This window comes from Typopeltis vanoorti, chromosome 11 (assembly GCF_054136105.1).
Source record: "Typopeltis vanoorti isolate ZY-2024b chromosome 11, IOZ_Tvanoo_1.0, whole genome shotgun sequence".
Classification (NCBI taxonomy): domain Eukaryota; kingdom Metazoa; phylum Arthropoda; class Arachnida; order Uropygi; family Thelyphonidae; genus Typopeltis; species Typopeltis vanoorti.
Genome location: NC_143559.1, coordinates 43,667,138 through 43,683,680, shown reverse-complemented (window position 1 = coordinate 43,683,680; position 16,543 = coordinate 43,667,138). Strand labels below are relative to the sequence as shown.

General features: G+C 35.5%; 1 protein-coding gene across 1 annotated transcript in view; it reads left to right on the top strand.

The window, feature by feature from the left end:
- The window catches only part of LOC150101479 (uncharacterized), a 599,391-nt gene that overhangs the window by 399,425 nt on the left and 183,423 nt on the right, over positions 1 to 16,543 (top strand). The gene's annotated exons all lie outside the window — the stretch shown is intronic.

Here is a 16,543-nt window from a genome sequence, read left to right as displayed (position 1 = left end):
GCAGCATAAATTGTGAAGTTAGCTTTAAGTTAAGGAACATGACACAACAATTCCTGTTCATACTGAATAAAACAAAATAGAAATGGTATATCATAATTTTGATATTATTCAGCAGAAAATATTCTGCTGAATAATATCTGTTCTACAGTTGAATGAATGAGAGGACAGGACATTGATATCTGGTGCATTCTCTGTTGATCCATACAACTGAATGACAGTTGTGATACCGTGACAGATGAATTGGGCTTGTGTCCGTGTTGTTTTCGTGGAACGGTTGTCGAACACTTTTTCACTAATTAATGTATTGCACGAATTGATCCGTGCAAACATTTCCTTTTAAGTGACGCTTCGTAGATCACAAATTCACATGTCAAGGACACTACATCCGTTATTAGGAGTGAAACCGTTTTAAGTACCAAAAAAGTTACCTACTTTGACTTGTTGACATGATAATCGGGTCACTGTCAAACTGTTTCCGTCTATTCCAAATTGGGCAGTAATTATACTTAAAATATCCTTTAACGAATCAGAGCCCAAGATTTTTTTAAAAAAAAAAAACCCTGTAATGGCATCTCTTGATAGAAATCCTCTTTACTTCATATAAAATACTTTTCGTTTTGTACTCGTTACTAAACAGACCGTAATCACTTTCAGTATAGATTGAGATATTTTCTATTTAGTTTCCTTGTATGTTTTTTTGAAAACTCAGCCGTTACTTTTGATATATTAATGAACAAAGGTACATCCTTTTCGTTGTCATGATTTCTTTTATCGCAGGCATTCACTATATTTTAAATGCTATCCTGGATCTTCTTTTTTTACAAGAACCATGCCGTATATTTAACACTTATTTCATATCAAGGTCACGAAGTGTATCAAGAATAGCCTAAAAAATAGTGCTTAACACTATTAAAGTACTCTTTATGATGAATACGGGATTTATGGTTACCCTTGAACTAGACAGAAATCGTTTAGGATATTGGTTAATGATTAATTAATAAGCCTAACTGCTTAGATAATTGCAGATTCAGTTGAAAGAATCCCCTCTGAAGATCCTGGAACTTGACCCACATTACGACGGCAAAATCACCATTCAAAGTTAGCGTATAAAATGGTCATATAAAAACGCAATTAAGACAAGGAAATAATATCTTGGAAGTTATGCTCGTCATATACTTCAGTTTATCATTCGCCTATTGTAAGGAATTTTAAGTACCAAAGTAAGGCTGACATTTCAGACTGTATAATTTTTATTGCTAAAAATTTCGAGAAAACATTATTTCATTACTGAATCGGAACATTTTATTAAGTCCTTGAAAGAACAACTAATGCCCCATAAACTTCATAATTTTATCAGGCCATTATAATAATAGATCAATAGACTTTTTTTCTCATTTGGTTTTTTTAAAAAAAAGTTACATTTGTATCTTAGGCTCTGAATGTTTTCTGCAAGATTCCCCCCCCCCCCCCTCTCCTCGAGTTAAGCATAGACTCGCATAAAGTTTGTGAAATGACCAATTATTTTTTCAAAGTATCTACTATTATCTAATCAAGGACATTTCAGCTGATGAGGAGTTAATTGATCTACTGAGATGTCATGTTCTTGCTGCTGAAGATTTTTCATCCGCAAAACAGACTTGCGAAGAATTATAGACACAGTTAACAGACATAACATACTAGTCTCAGCGTAATTTCATTCAATAATAACCATTCATCTTGTTGCTTAACGGTGCAGGAAGTCATTACAGTGGAACCTCATCAAATAAATGTCTTCTGACATATGAAATTGAGAAACATTGAGCATCCCTCATACTCTGACACGCGTCTCAGCTTCTTGTTCTTCATAATAAAAAAAAAAAAAATCTCAAATGGTCTTTCATTTTCAGCACAAACAGGAATCTTAATACTTTAAATTGATCTCTTGGTCACTACACGTGTGGGAAATTCAGTGTCCCTTAATTATATTGAAGGAGTGTATATATTATTACCGAATTTCGATTTTAGCTGAATCTTACAAATTGTTGCGTTGCATATCTGGGTAAAAATATTGATGCTTTTTTTTTTCCCTGCATCACGGATAAGCAGTTTTTGGCCTTAGGATATATCAGAAAAGTAAACAACGATCGACAGCCACCATAAATATTATAAAAATAGGACGCATTATCACACCATATCACGATTGTTGATAATGCGCATACTTTTGGAAATGCATAGAGTGCTCAAATGCTTATTCATTATTTATCACGTACAGCCCAATCTGGTCTTTGGTCGAATAAACTGTTGTTCAAAGACCTGTCTACATCACGCTGGTTTATAAGTTGAAGTATCCCCCCCCACCCCGTTGGCATTTAAGCAGTCCAATGCATGCCAAGGGTTTCATCCGAGTTCATTTTGATGAAGCGAAGGACCACATATTGAATTAAGATAAAAATGACAAAATATTCCGTCTCGAGTAAGTAAACTTGCGCCTGCGGTCTTTGAATAACCCATTTACACTGCTGATTCGGTCACATATATATTTGATTCATTTTAATAATGGCCCTGAACCTGAAAATAACTGGAACAGTTACGAGCCATAATGATTATTATTAGAAAGTCATCTCAAGGAAGTTAACGCGAGGAAAAAGTGTACAGCAATCCCTCGATTAGTGCGCCTATATACATCTTAAAAATAAATGTTACAGATTTTAAAAATTTTCTATCTATACATTTTTTATGGCTAACTATTTTTAAAAAATCACTCACCAAATGAAATAATTTAATTACCGATTTAAAACATTTTACAAAGTTATTTTTAATGGCCTACTACACTACTTCCATGTACACTATTTTCCAAAATTTACCGCCAATATTTATGTCGTCTGCTATAGTACGCCCACAGATTCGAGACCCTTCGACACTTCTGCTCATGTCACAAAAAGGAGAATCCATTCCGATAATAGGGTAATCAATCCGTCTTCTGGGATAAGTTGTTTATTATTACATGTCGGAAAATTAACTTCTCTTTTATGATCATTGTAGTTTTTGAAGTGGTAACTATTTTGCTTGTATAACAGTTGGGAAATTTTATCTATAAAGCACGTGATTTCGTGTTGGCGACCGATTCGTACGTCCTTCATTTCTTTCTCCCCTTCAGCATGAATCGACTATTCTTGACACCAAGACAAGCGAAGCTGTACAAAAGTGTGGACGTACTATAATTACATAGCGCTTTGATGGTCGTATCTCGTGCCTCCTTTGCAATGTTATATGAGTGTGTTTTCCTTACTTTTTTTTTTATTTTAAAGTATTTTCCCAAGCTTTAATCATGAGTAAAAGAATTAGTGAGCCAAAAAGTGGATGTGTGAAAAAGATTCGATGATGAAGAGAGAAACAGTAAAATTTGCAGAAGAGTAGAAGAGGCAATAGGGCCATACCGTCAGTTGTATGAAAAAAAGAAACAAAATGCCCGCCAAACTACGTTAGCTCAATTCTTTGTTAAGAAATAGAATAATAAAATTTATATTCTGAATATGTTTTATTGTCTTTCAGCTTCATGGTTTTCCTTTAACTAGGCCTTGAGACATACCCTAATTCTTTTATAAAAAAAAAATAAGGTTCAAAAAAGAAATTTGAGGAACGAATTATACTGTTTCCCATAGGTTATTATGTAATATATATATATATATATATATTCGATTAGTGCGTTTTCGATTAATGGGCCTGATTTAAAGAATGCACTAATCGAGGGATTGCTGTATTAGTCTAAAGGAACAACCTGAATGATGGCTTTCTGTAAATGCCGTTAATAGTATTTTTGCTTAGCGTGGATGAGTTGGAAAGAAGTAACTTGTTCATATTTGATTAAAAACAATTCTAGAGAAGCTGAGATAATGAGAAAAATCTATCGCATTTATTGAATTGTAAAATATTTTTTATCCACCACTTCTGATGCTGCGAAATCTAATTTTTTTCCTACTCAAAAATAGCATATTTTTAATTAAAATATGCGTTATGTTAGTACTGAACGGTAGCAAATAAGTTCCTGTTGCTAACAGAAGAAATTTCTGTATTCCAAAGATTCAATTAAATTATGAACAGCTAACGTAATGTGTAATTTAATGATGTCTTTTCTCATATTAGCTTTTTATTCTGTCTAGCAGTACTGTTATTAAACAAAATGAATCTGCTGTCTTCAGACAATACATAACATTGACTTTTAATTCACATATAGCTGTCTCAAAACTATAGAATGTACCACAGTAAAATTAAATTTATTATGCAGATATTTAATAATAAAAATATAGCTGTCTGTCCAGAAGTCATTGTGAAACAAATCTGATATGCCATTTTAATCTCATGCTTCCAAATAGCTCCTGGGTTTCAATTCCTACGAGCTAGGAGGCCTGATTGCAAATAAAGTTCTAGAGGCATATGGAATGACTGAGTATGAGAAGTTGGTTCGGTCGAATTGATCTGGACTCTGAATGCATTTTAACTATGAACTGCATAGGTTTAAAAAAGCTCAGAGAACAATGGATATTGGAAACTAGCATCTATAAAAGTACCTATAGAATTATAAGGCAGGAAGTGGACAATAAAAAAAAAAAATGGAGTGAGTTAGTGAAAAAGTCGTCTGTTAAGGGGACTCTTTTCTGGATAGGTTCATATTTTTATGGAGGCTTTCCGTGCAACTCAAATGTGAGAATAATATCCCAAAGTTGATTGGATTTGAGATTTTCATAGGGTTAGTATAGGCGAAAAGTAGTCAGCTAATTGACTAGTCCAGCCTGAAAAGGCATCGTTGCAGCTTAGTTCAGGCACTAATTGAATATAATACTTCGTACCAACCTTACAATTTTTTTTTTCATGTTTCGTAACTGGTTTCATGTTTTTCCTTTCCCAACTTGACTCTCCAAATCAAAATTTTTAGAGTAGGATTTTTTCCTCTTCCTCTCGCGACACATACATTAGTCCTTGTATTAAAATAATTGCTATATATATTTTTTAGGTTAAACTGTATCTTTTGAAGGTTGAATAGTTCATCTGATTACCTTTTTTTGCAAGTTTATCCAAGATTTATTTATAAATGACCTTGTTTTCACTACAAGCCGCATATGATGCAATTGACGAGAAATAACTGTCCTGAAACTGTCATTCGAAACACACAAACTTCAATGTTTGGACCATAGCCAAAGCTTGCACTGTTCATGAAACAAGTTATGAATTAGCAACTACAGTTTCAGTGCATCATTTAATGGATGCTGTTCAATTAAACTCTTGGTAATAATTATTTGTTCCTGTTGTCTATATATTCGCAGTGACCTTGCATATGCTTTATAGCTCTTAGCGTGTGTTTTGAAAACTAAAGACTTCTTTATTTTAAAAAAGCATCCGTTCAAGAATAAACAGGGATATTTCTGTTTTTTTTTTCTTTCATGATTTTCAACATAGATAATGAGAATCCGTTTTCACATTTGTACAGAATAAATCATTGTTTATAGTTAAATTTGATATTGAAGATTTTACAGATCACTACGTAGTCATCTGCAAAATAATTTCCATGTATGTGTGTTCTGTTCTGCAAAAGGAGGAACGTAAGAAGTTTCTCCTAGTATTTTTCCTTTAAAATACTAAATTTTGAATTATGCACGTAACAGAATGCTTATTTGAAGAGCATTTAGATTATTAAGATGACCATTCGTTCCCGATTTCTTTTAAATTTTATTTCACCTTCCAGGTTATATTCACCATAGCTGCAATTGCATTTAAAGCAAATATTTGCTTATCTATTGAGGTAATCGGTGAGAAACGGGCAGCCAATCCTGGGATATTGAAGAATGCTTTCTTCGGGAAAATATTCCCCCCCCCCGTTAATTAATAGCGTACAAAATCCCCTTTTGTAAATTATATGTGTACAAATAAATTGTCAAAAAAAAAGTATATCATTTAAAAATGGTGTCCATGTCTTCCAAATCTCCAAGAAAAAAAAAGCGACTTTAATTAAGACTGCATAATAATTTTGATGCCGCCATAATTGTGTAGTAAGTATACCCTGGAATGATGTAGAGCCAGTGGCGTAGCTAGAGCTTTTGTCGCCCCTCTCAATACACACGAAAAATACTACAAAAAAGTCAATACGGTATAGGGAAATAAATTAAAACACTATGTTTATTTTAGTTGTAAGTATAGTTGTTGAAAACTAATTATTAGTTAAGTAATAAAATTACTAAGTTAATATACATAGAATAATCGTCGAAAAATAAAATTGTCTCACGTGAAAAGTGCCGTCCGGGAAGGACGGCACTTTTCATGTGAGAAACGCCACTGTGTAGAGCAGTAGATCCCAACCTTTTTTCCACTTGTATATCCCTTTTAAACCCATTTCTATAAATTGTACCCTTTGTTTTTAAAATAGCGGTGATTCAAACTTTACATTTATTGTTCCATAACTAACGTTTTGCATTTTGTTTATATGACTTGTTTTTCGCCATTACTTATTATTTTTCGTGTACCCCTGCACGGTCCAGCACGTACCACCGGTTGGAAGCCGATGATGTAGGCCTGTAGAGTATTGGTTATAATCAAAGAAACCATATCCTTTTCAATAACTTGGTTCGTCTCAGGTTCAATTCTAGATTTAGTTAAGGAAACTGCTCAAATATTTTTTGTTCGTTTGGCATTTCGGGACGAAAAGTATGTAATGTGATTTTCGTTATGTGAAGACGGAATAACGACGAAAATAAATAGAAAATGACTAACGATAATAGCAATTTATTTTCGTTCATGGAGCAAAGGACAATATTTGTAAAGTAAATGACATAATAAATAATGAAAATCACCTTTGTTATATATTTCCTACAAAATAGTAACAACACATAACTGTCATTACAAACCAAAAATAAAAATAATAACCCCATCAAACAGCGTACTTGTAGTTTGGAAAATTGTTCTTCCTTCTTCCGCGGTATTCCATATAACATTATCGTTAGGAACGGGAGAGGAGAGGTATGTAGCTATCTCCGTTGCTAAAATAAGAAGATTTGCTTTCCCTTGGATGTTGCTCTTATCCTGCCCTGTCGTGACTCTAGGGCTAATAGCAATGAATAATAGCCTTCTGACTGTTGATAGGTCCCGCCTGGAAAGCGATATTCTTTGCGGCGTTCTTTTGTATTGTAACAGGTCAGACTCCTACATGGGGCCACATTATACTTTGATATAGGTCGTGTAGTGAATAACCTCATTACTCGCTCCCTGCACTTATTAGTTAGGGTGTGTGTGTCTCACTGGTATATTTACGACATCTTTGCTTGTCCAAACTAAATGTGCTGTTTCGTTTACACTGTCATGTTTTTGTAGTTCACTTTTAACAGTCTTCTGGAAGATGTGTGACTTTGGCTTACGTATTTTATATGTAAACCAATCTTGTTGGTGTACTGTGATGTGAAACTAAACTCTCTAATAGCCCACAAAGTGTAGAAGGCTAAACACGACCCTTCGCTCTGATTAAGCGTCCTACGATCTTTTATGCACATCTGCTTTTTTTTTTCTCTCTCTCTCTCCCTTGCTTCCACTTTCTGTCTTGTTTTTTAGCCAGAATATGAAATCCAAGATAACATTGGCAAGTTATTTCACTGCTTTACTAGCAGCATTCAAACACATTTTAGATTATTATTGTGGTATACTATTGGTTAAACCAAAAGATTTTGGTCTATAAATATTCCATTTAGAATGCAGTTGATGTTCTCTATATTACCATCAGTTTTCATAGTTTGTCTATCGCTGATTTTCATACCAAATTTGTTACAGCAGTTCAATTTTGTTAGAATTCCGAAAACTTGTACGAGGTTTATTTAGAAGTATAACATCCTTTGCATAAGTGCTAACTTTGATTATATCTTAAAGTTTGACATCAAGTTTAATGTGCGACTTTCACTTTATAGTATTAGCAGTGGTTGAAATTTTGAACCCGGCTTGTTTAAAAAAAAACGTTGCGGGGTTCTCCTTAGTGAGAATTACAATCTTTCTCCCCCTTCCCCCAGAAAGTGTATAAACGAATTCCATTATCAGCAAGCATTGGTTTAATTTTGCATTGGTCGCTTCTTCTTAGGGTAATGATATTATTAGTTCACGACAATTCTAGAAACGCGAAATCTTTTACCGACGTTCAGCATAAGAATGTCGTGACCTTAAGAACGTTTCCCAACGTTTTTTCGATCATGCAACGCCTCAAAGATTTTGATGCCCCCCCCCCCCCCCCCCTCTAGCATAATAGTTAGCCAAGTTCTGAAAAAGTATAATATAAATATATACTTTAAATAAAAAAGGAACATAGGTAAAACTGTTTTTAATTTGACTTTCTTCGATGAATATAAATTTTATATTACAGTTTGTATATTATAAAACATAAATCGAACTGAACTCGGGAAAATAAAATCCAAGTTAATGCGATCCTTGAGCTTCAAAGAGTTTTTATTTGAGTTACTAATTTAGTCATTTTCAATCTCAAATCCACATGGTTTGTGATATCCAGATGATTTCTTTTTTTCAGCAGCAAGTCATTTACAGCACTAAAGCCACTTTTAACTAAATATGACAACGAGAAAGGGCAAGAGTTTAGTTTTGCAAAAAAAAAAAAAAAGTTTCGGTATTTCGTTTCTGTCTCGTCAGAAAGCCATGGCATTGTTCCTTTTATGTTGAATAAAGTTCTAATAACCTCATCATTTTGCGTTTTTGAGAATTCTTCTTGATACTGTATTTATGTTGATTGCCGTACTAGTGATGTCAGCTTTTTTTCTCGGAAAGTCAGGGTTGCAACATCGACAATTTATCGCCAACAATGGTGAGTTTTTTTTGAGTATATCGGTGATGAGATGACGAATGCAACATCATTTTCTAATTGTCCCCCAAAATATTCAAATCCCCCCCCCCGTGGGTCGTACGCCCAACTTTGGGAAACACTGCCTTAAGAAATAGCTCGAGCAAAATTAAGCGGCGTTGTTGAAAAATAAGATTCCTGTAAATTGGCTAGCGGAGATAATCCCTACATAGGATGTCTTGTAGGGAAGGGGAAAAGGAAGCACAAAGGGAACCGAAATAAGCGCTTCCCGCCCGATTTCCCGTGTCACCATATACAAGCCTATTGTCCAAATGCCGCTAGCCGTTGTGGATAGAAGTGCATGCCGCTCTATGGTTTACAGCCATTGTTGGTTGAACAAAATTCTTGAAGATTGGTTGAGATAGTGTGTATCTTTGTTTTATATATAATTTTCTAATCTAAACTAATTACTTTAATTAATAACTGCTGACTTACATCTTAAATACAAGTTTTATATTTTACTGCATAATATCTCACCTGCATCATATAATTTTGAAGTGCTTTTTCTCTTGGTATCTTATGTACCTTATCGAAATCTACAAAACCTAAGTACAGATCCTTGTATTTCAATTTCTCAATCCCTATTTGGCCTGAACCCAGCTTGTTCTTTCATAATTTTTCATAGCTTCTGCATAGGTATAATTACACAAATCTTAACTGGAACTCAGTAGGAAAATTTCTCTGTAATTCTCAATGTTTTATAACCAACCCCACCATTTTTTTAAATTTATTTATTTAGATGGTATTATAAGAGCTCTACTCCAATGATCCATAATTGGAGCTTCTGGCCAGGCTTACAGAATTAAGCAGTATAGCTGCTAATACCTATCTGTATATTTCTGGTTGAGTGTCGTCTATTTCAGCTTCCTTTTCACATTTCAAATTTCTGACACCTTATTCCACCCTGAAGGCACTACCACTCACTATATTCCTTCTGGATATTGCTACCACTGTTTGGTCACTGCTTATTTCTTTTAATATTTTCCAAAGTAATTTATTGCAGACACTCAGAATATTATTCTTTGCCACTTTCATCCTCTCTGAAAATGGCAAAGATAAACATTGTGATGGTTGAGGGGGCAAGCTTAGAAATGGAATTAAATGCACTACAGAAGGAATCAGTTTTCACTTGAGTTTTGTCTATATTCTTTAAGGATTTTTTTTTTTGAATGACTTACCACAAACTTTCAAAAAATACATATATATATCAAACTCGAAAGTAGCTCAAATTTCATTCTTTTAAAAACTTTATACAAATTTTTCTTTCCAGCTTGATAATAATTTTTATCCTACTTAAAACTAAATAATCACCACCTCCTTCAAATCTCTTGTATCCTGAGCCCATCTGAATATCAGTATTCACAGTAACATAATTGGAAACTTTCTGTTGTTGTTGATGAACTGTGGTATTTGCTAAAATAGGGTAACATGTTAATCACAGTCTAACATTTAATTGGTTTAATTAGAGTACATATATTTCAGTACGCATATCATAAACCCAGGGCCGGTTTTATCATTAGGCAAACCTAGGCAATCGCATAGGGGCGCTAAGCTTTGGGGAAAAAATATATATAGACAATGTATAGGGGCGCCTAAATTTTCTTTGCCTAGGGACATCAGATACTCTCGGACCAGCCCTGCATAAACCATTTTCAGTGTAGCACATTGCAATGGGAAATCCAAAAAACAAACTACAATGAAGATGCACCAAAATATTGTTGTATCCTGTTAAAAGCCTTAGCAAAGTTTAAAAGGATATTGGTATCCATTCATCTTGTTTAACCTTGAGTAACTTGCTTACATTATTATAAAATGTGACAGCAAGTTCCTCAGACATTATCTTCACTTAGTACATCCATGCTGCTCATTGCAGAATATAGATTTTCTATCAACCCAGTTGGATACATGATCTCTCTCTCTCGCCAACTTTTACAGAATTATTACCACCATTCCAGAGATGCTAAGTCAATATTTAGACTTGTCAATCTTTGCATCACTGTTGTTCAATGGGATTATCATACATTCTTTCCACTTCTGTGGAATCTTCATTGTACTGAGACTCAAATTATACAGCCAAGTCAAAAGCACAGCTAATTCAGCTAAACTCTTTTAGCATCTGTGCTGATATAACATCAGCCTCTATGGCAAAATTTTTATTCAGTTTATGTAACAACTCTAGTACACTCTCCTCATCAACCTACATTTCTTCATCCAGTGTACAGGTAGCATCGAGCATCATATATCATACACCAGATTGATAACTCTTAGCAAAATTGGCACTCATTAACTGAACATTCTCTTCTACATCTACCAACTACAGCAGCAAACAAATTAATCCAAACAATTTTAATTTTGCAAGAAAATAAGTACAAAAATTAAACTCCAACTTTAATTAATAATTTATATGTTCCTAATAAGTTCATTAATTTTCTTAGGCATAGACTCTACCGACATAGAATACAGTTTTCCTATTTCTGCATCTTGAAACCATACTTTTATAATGGATTGTATTAAGTTATCCTTTTATCATAATTTAATTTTATAAGTCTCTTTTTCACTATGGCCCACAAATTTTCTATTGGGTTAATGTCAGGAGAGTCACCTGGCCACTGAAGCAATTGGATGTTGTGATTTTTGAGGAACTCTTTCACTTTTTTTTTTAAGTGTGGCATGGAGCAAGATCTTGTTGGAAGATGAGTTCTTTGTCTTTCTGGATCTGTGGGACCACTCTTTTCTCCAATATTTTTATGTATTGGTCACTTTTCATCATACCATCAACAGGCACAAGTGATCCTAGACTGTCATGTGTAAAACAATCTCAGAACATTTTTTAGCTGGATGGGTGGGTGGGAGAAGTCTTCTCAGCTGCTGATTTGCAAACATAGGATACTCGCTCTCCTGGGACAAAGAAATGGCTCTCATCTGAGAATATGACCTTTTTCCACTTCTCAACAGTCCAATCTTTTGTACATTTTTGTACAACTTTTTGTACATTTTTGCTCACTGGAGCCTCTTTTTCTGCATAGCCCATCAACAGTTGTTTCTTTTTTTGGTCTATGGACAGTCCCCCCCCCTTCCCCCCAACCACCACTGCCACCACTTCCAACAATCTTTGATGGACTGTTGTATCTGAAACATTAATTGCACTAGACAATCTTGGATTCATTTCACTTTTCCCTATAACTAGTAAACGATATTGAGTAAGTGTAGTTTTCTGTTTTTTTGCTCACATTTTCCTTTTCTGTCAGGAAAAAAGTACCTTACTCCCTAAACCTCTTTAAAATTGCATTAATAGTACCCAAACCAACACCACATTTGTTGGCAATTTGTCTTTGAGTCATGGATCTGTGCTGAGAAAGAGTACGTATTTTTCAATGCTTTCTTGGAGATATGTCCATTTTATAGCTACACAAAATAAATAAAACACTATGAATGTCAACTTGTTTACACTATTAAAAACACACAATATTATTATTAAACATTGTAGAGACAGTTAAAACATGCAGCACTCAATCAAAATAGAACTAAAACTAAAGCTGAAAATAGTAAATCAAAATTATTATGAGTTGAAACAAGTGATCATTCATTCTTTTCCTTGCAGCTTATTTTATGCTAATTTTTATTTTGAAACTTGGCATTAATAAGGACTAGTTCAAGTATTAAACAGAAATCTAGCAGGTTGATAACTATTAGCATTTTTCTTTTTTTCCATACTTTCCCAAACATTTTTGGGAAAGTATGGAAACAGGACAAGAACTAGCAGCCCTCTCTAATGAGTCATATTGTTCTTTGGAAAGGCCTGAATTTGACTTTTGTTGAGATGTGATAAATCTTTATATGGGCTTTTTCGGTTGAAGGTGAGTTGGCATTTTCCTTCTGTAAAACAGACAAACCAGCTGGAGAACATATTCAGTAAAGCGGCAAAAATGTGTGTCGAGTTTTATGTAATGTTGTGTGGTATCATCTGATGAATCCTAGAATACCATGGAGGTACAACATAATAATTTCCAAATTTCATGTCTACACCATTCTACTTTAAATTCCCTGCCATAGAAGATGTTCATTTTCATGTTATGTATTGAAAGCTGCAGTTGTTCCTTTCTTCCTTATGATTATTATGTCATGAATATATTCCTCCCTTTTTTCCCCCCATTGTCTTCTCATACTCGCCATGTCTATTTCTTAGTGTGTATGTATGTACATATATACATACATACTGTAATTTTGATTTTATATAAAAGTAAATTTATATTTGAATCTTTTTTAAATTATTATTATTATTATTATTGTTCCAGGAAACTCCAAGGAGTCGACAGACTCATCGAGGGAGGACCTAACATCATGTCAAGAACAACTATTCAACATTCACACAGTATCTATCATACCTTGCCTTGAACTCATTCACAGTCGTAGCACCCACAACAGACTCTGGAAGCTTATTCCACTCATTTACCACTCTCCAAGTAAAGAACCTAGCTCTAACACCCTTGTCAACCATGCTCTTGCCCAGCTTCCATGCATGGCCCCTAGTCCTCCCACCACCAGTCATATTTTCAAAAATATCTTCTGGATCAATCTTATAAAAACCCTTCAGTAATTTGAATGTCTCAATCATATCACCCCTCCTTCACCTATCGTCCAATTTCTGCAACCCACAAATCTTCAACCTATTCTCATAAGGTTCATTCCACAGACCTGCTATCATCTTGGTCACTCGTCTCTGGACCCTCTCCACTTCCTCCCCATCACGAAGAAACCCTGGTGCCCATAGCTGGGCACAGAAGTCCAGATGGGGTCTTATCAAGGCTCGATACAGAGGAACAACAACTTGTTCGTCTCTGCATGTTAAAGTATTTTTCAGAAGCCAAGTGATTTGGTGAGCTGTTTTAGTTACTTTTGCAATGTGCCCCCTAAACTTCAACTCCCTATCCACCAACACTCCCAAATCCCTGGCCTCATCAATCTCCTGGAGTATGATTCCATCAATGCGATATACTGCTGCTATTCTTTTCACCCCAAAGTGCATAACCTTACACTTTGCCACATTAAATTGACATCCATTTTTCCTAGCCCAGTCCTCCAAACTATCCAAATCATCCTGTAAAATTTTGACATCCTGTGCACTCACAATTGCTCTACCCAACTTTGCATCATCAGCAAACAAGTGAACACTTCCTCTCAGATCCTTTCCAATATCATTGATGAACAAATTGAAAAGCAGTGGTCCAAGAACAGAGCCCTCTGGCACTCCACTAGTCACAAGACGTCTTTTAGACTCCACTCCTGAATAAACCACTCTTTGATATCTCTCCTTCAACCACCCTCCTATCCATCTCACCAACCCTATATCTATACCCATCTGCTCCAGTTTACTGATTAGGGTTCCATGTGGTATCCTATCAAAGGCCTTGGCAAGGTCCAGCAGTATCACTGTAAACCCATTACCCGTATCCAGTTCAGCCGTCACTGTGTTATAAAACGTGAGCAAGTTAATGAGGCATGATCTACCCTTCACAAAACCATGTTGTCCCCTATACAATATCCCATTTTCATCTATCCAATCCTGTATTCTTTTCTTGACTAATTTCTCTAAGACCTTGACAATGATTCCTGATATGCTAATCGGTCGGTAATTTACAACAGCAGTCTTGGAACCACCTTTATGCAGTGGAACTATTTTCCCCTCTTTCCACCCGCTCGGGACTAACCCAGACCCGAGACTCAAATTAAACAAAATGGTCAAGGGTACTGACAGTTCTTTAGCTGCTTCTCGTACAACACGAGCTGGTATACCATCCAATCCCACAGATGTATTGACATTGAGGTTATGTAATAGACTACTCACCTCCACTTCATTAACCATAATTCCCGTATAATCTACTGGTTTATTCGTTTCTGCAATGTCACCACCTGGATGATATACTCTTGCAAAGTGCTCACTCAGTAACTCAACTATCTCAACTGATTCAGTTACCTCCCTACCATCGGCATTCTTTAAAATCAATCTGCCATGTACATTTTTCCTTTTACTTGCTACATATCTAAAAAACTGTTTAGGATTCTCTTTAGCCTGCATGGCCAATGTTCTTTCGTAATCCTTTTTTGCTTTTCTTACCACACTCGTCACCCTTCTGGCCTGCACTTTATACCGTTCATGTGCCTGCCGGTCACCCTTCTCCTTAAATTCCCTCCATAGTTGTTTCTTTTTTTGCAGCTCAAGCTTAATGGTGTTATTCATTTATTTAACCCCTACTTGATTTATTATTCAGACTCTAGGTATACAGTCAGCCATTGCTTCATGCAAGCACTTCTTAACTACCTCCCATGCACTATCAACTTCTAGTCCTTGCAGTTGTACATGCCATGGCACTGAACCAATCAAACTCCTAAGCTTGTCATACTTTCCAGCCCGATAATTCCACATGTACCCTGTCTTAATTGAAAATTCTACACCTTTAGCCACCTCCCAAGTTAAGACCCTATGATCACTCTCACCGATTGGTGGCAACATGGTCATGTTCATTACAGCCAAATCCTCAGATGTAATTACTAGGTCAAGCACTTTCTGACCCCTAGTATTTTCCATTACATGCTGTCGCAGATAGTTATCCCTTAATAACCGCATAAAATCCAGTTCCTTCCTTCCGTGTGTCCTCTCCTCACTCCAATCAATGTGACCATAGTTGAAATCTCCCATAATAATCACCCTCCTTCTACCCATTTCTTCTATTTGCTTGTGCATACTGTCACCACCATCTTTTCCATCACCTGGTCTATAGCAGCACCCAATTGTATATTTAGTTCTGCTAGCCACAATCTCACACCAAATAGCCTCAAATGTGCTCTTTTCTCTATCCTGCAATTCAACTTCTATTCTCCTTGGCTGGAGCTCATCAGCTATCATCAACAATACTCCTCCCCCCATTTTATTCTCTCTGTCATTCCTGAACACACTGTACCCATCACATTCAATCCCACTAGTTATATCATCTACAGTAAGCCATGTTTCACTAATACCTATAACCTGTGGTCTGGAAGTGCCAACCATGGCCAAAAACTCTTCCTTCTTGTTCCTAATACTCCTAGTATTAGTGTACATGAATTTAAGACCCCCATTAGCCCCAACCCTACCTTGATGCCTTATATTAACTATCCCACTCAGATTTGTTGTCCTTATTTGCTCTGGCATATTATATTCATTCTTACATTCAACTGCCTCCATAAGGACTGTATATCTACTCCCCCCCTTAACAAATCTAGTTTCCCTGAATTTGCACATCCACTACATTCAGCAACACTTTCTCAAGTCTTCTTACACCGTAACCATTCAAATGCAAGCCATCCATCTTATATAGATCCTTTCGCCCATCAAACTCACTCCACACATCCACAAATTCCACACCACTCGTCATACATAACCCACGCATAAAGTCATTTGCAATTATGGCCCTCCTTTTAAACATTTCACTGTCATACCATGGCAAAAGACTAATCATTCTAACTCTCTCACTCTTTTCTTTTGCTACCTCAAACAATTCATTCAGGTCTTCTATCATTTCCATTTTATCTCCTTTCAAATCATTCGTACCTGCCACAACAATCATTTCTTTCACCCTTTCCTTTTGCTCTCTAATAGACTCAGTGAATAGACTCAGATTAAAATATTAATCATTTTAATTTTTTAGG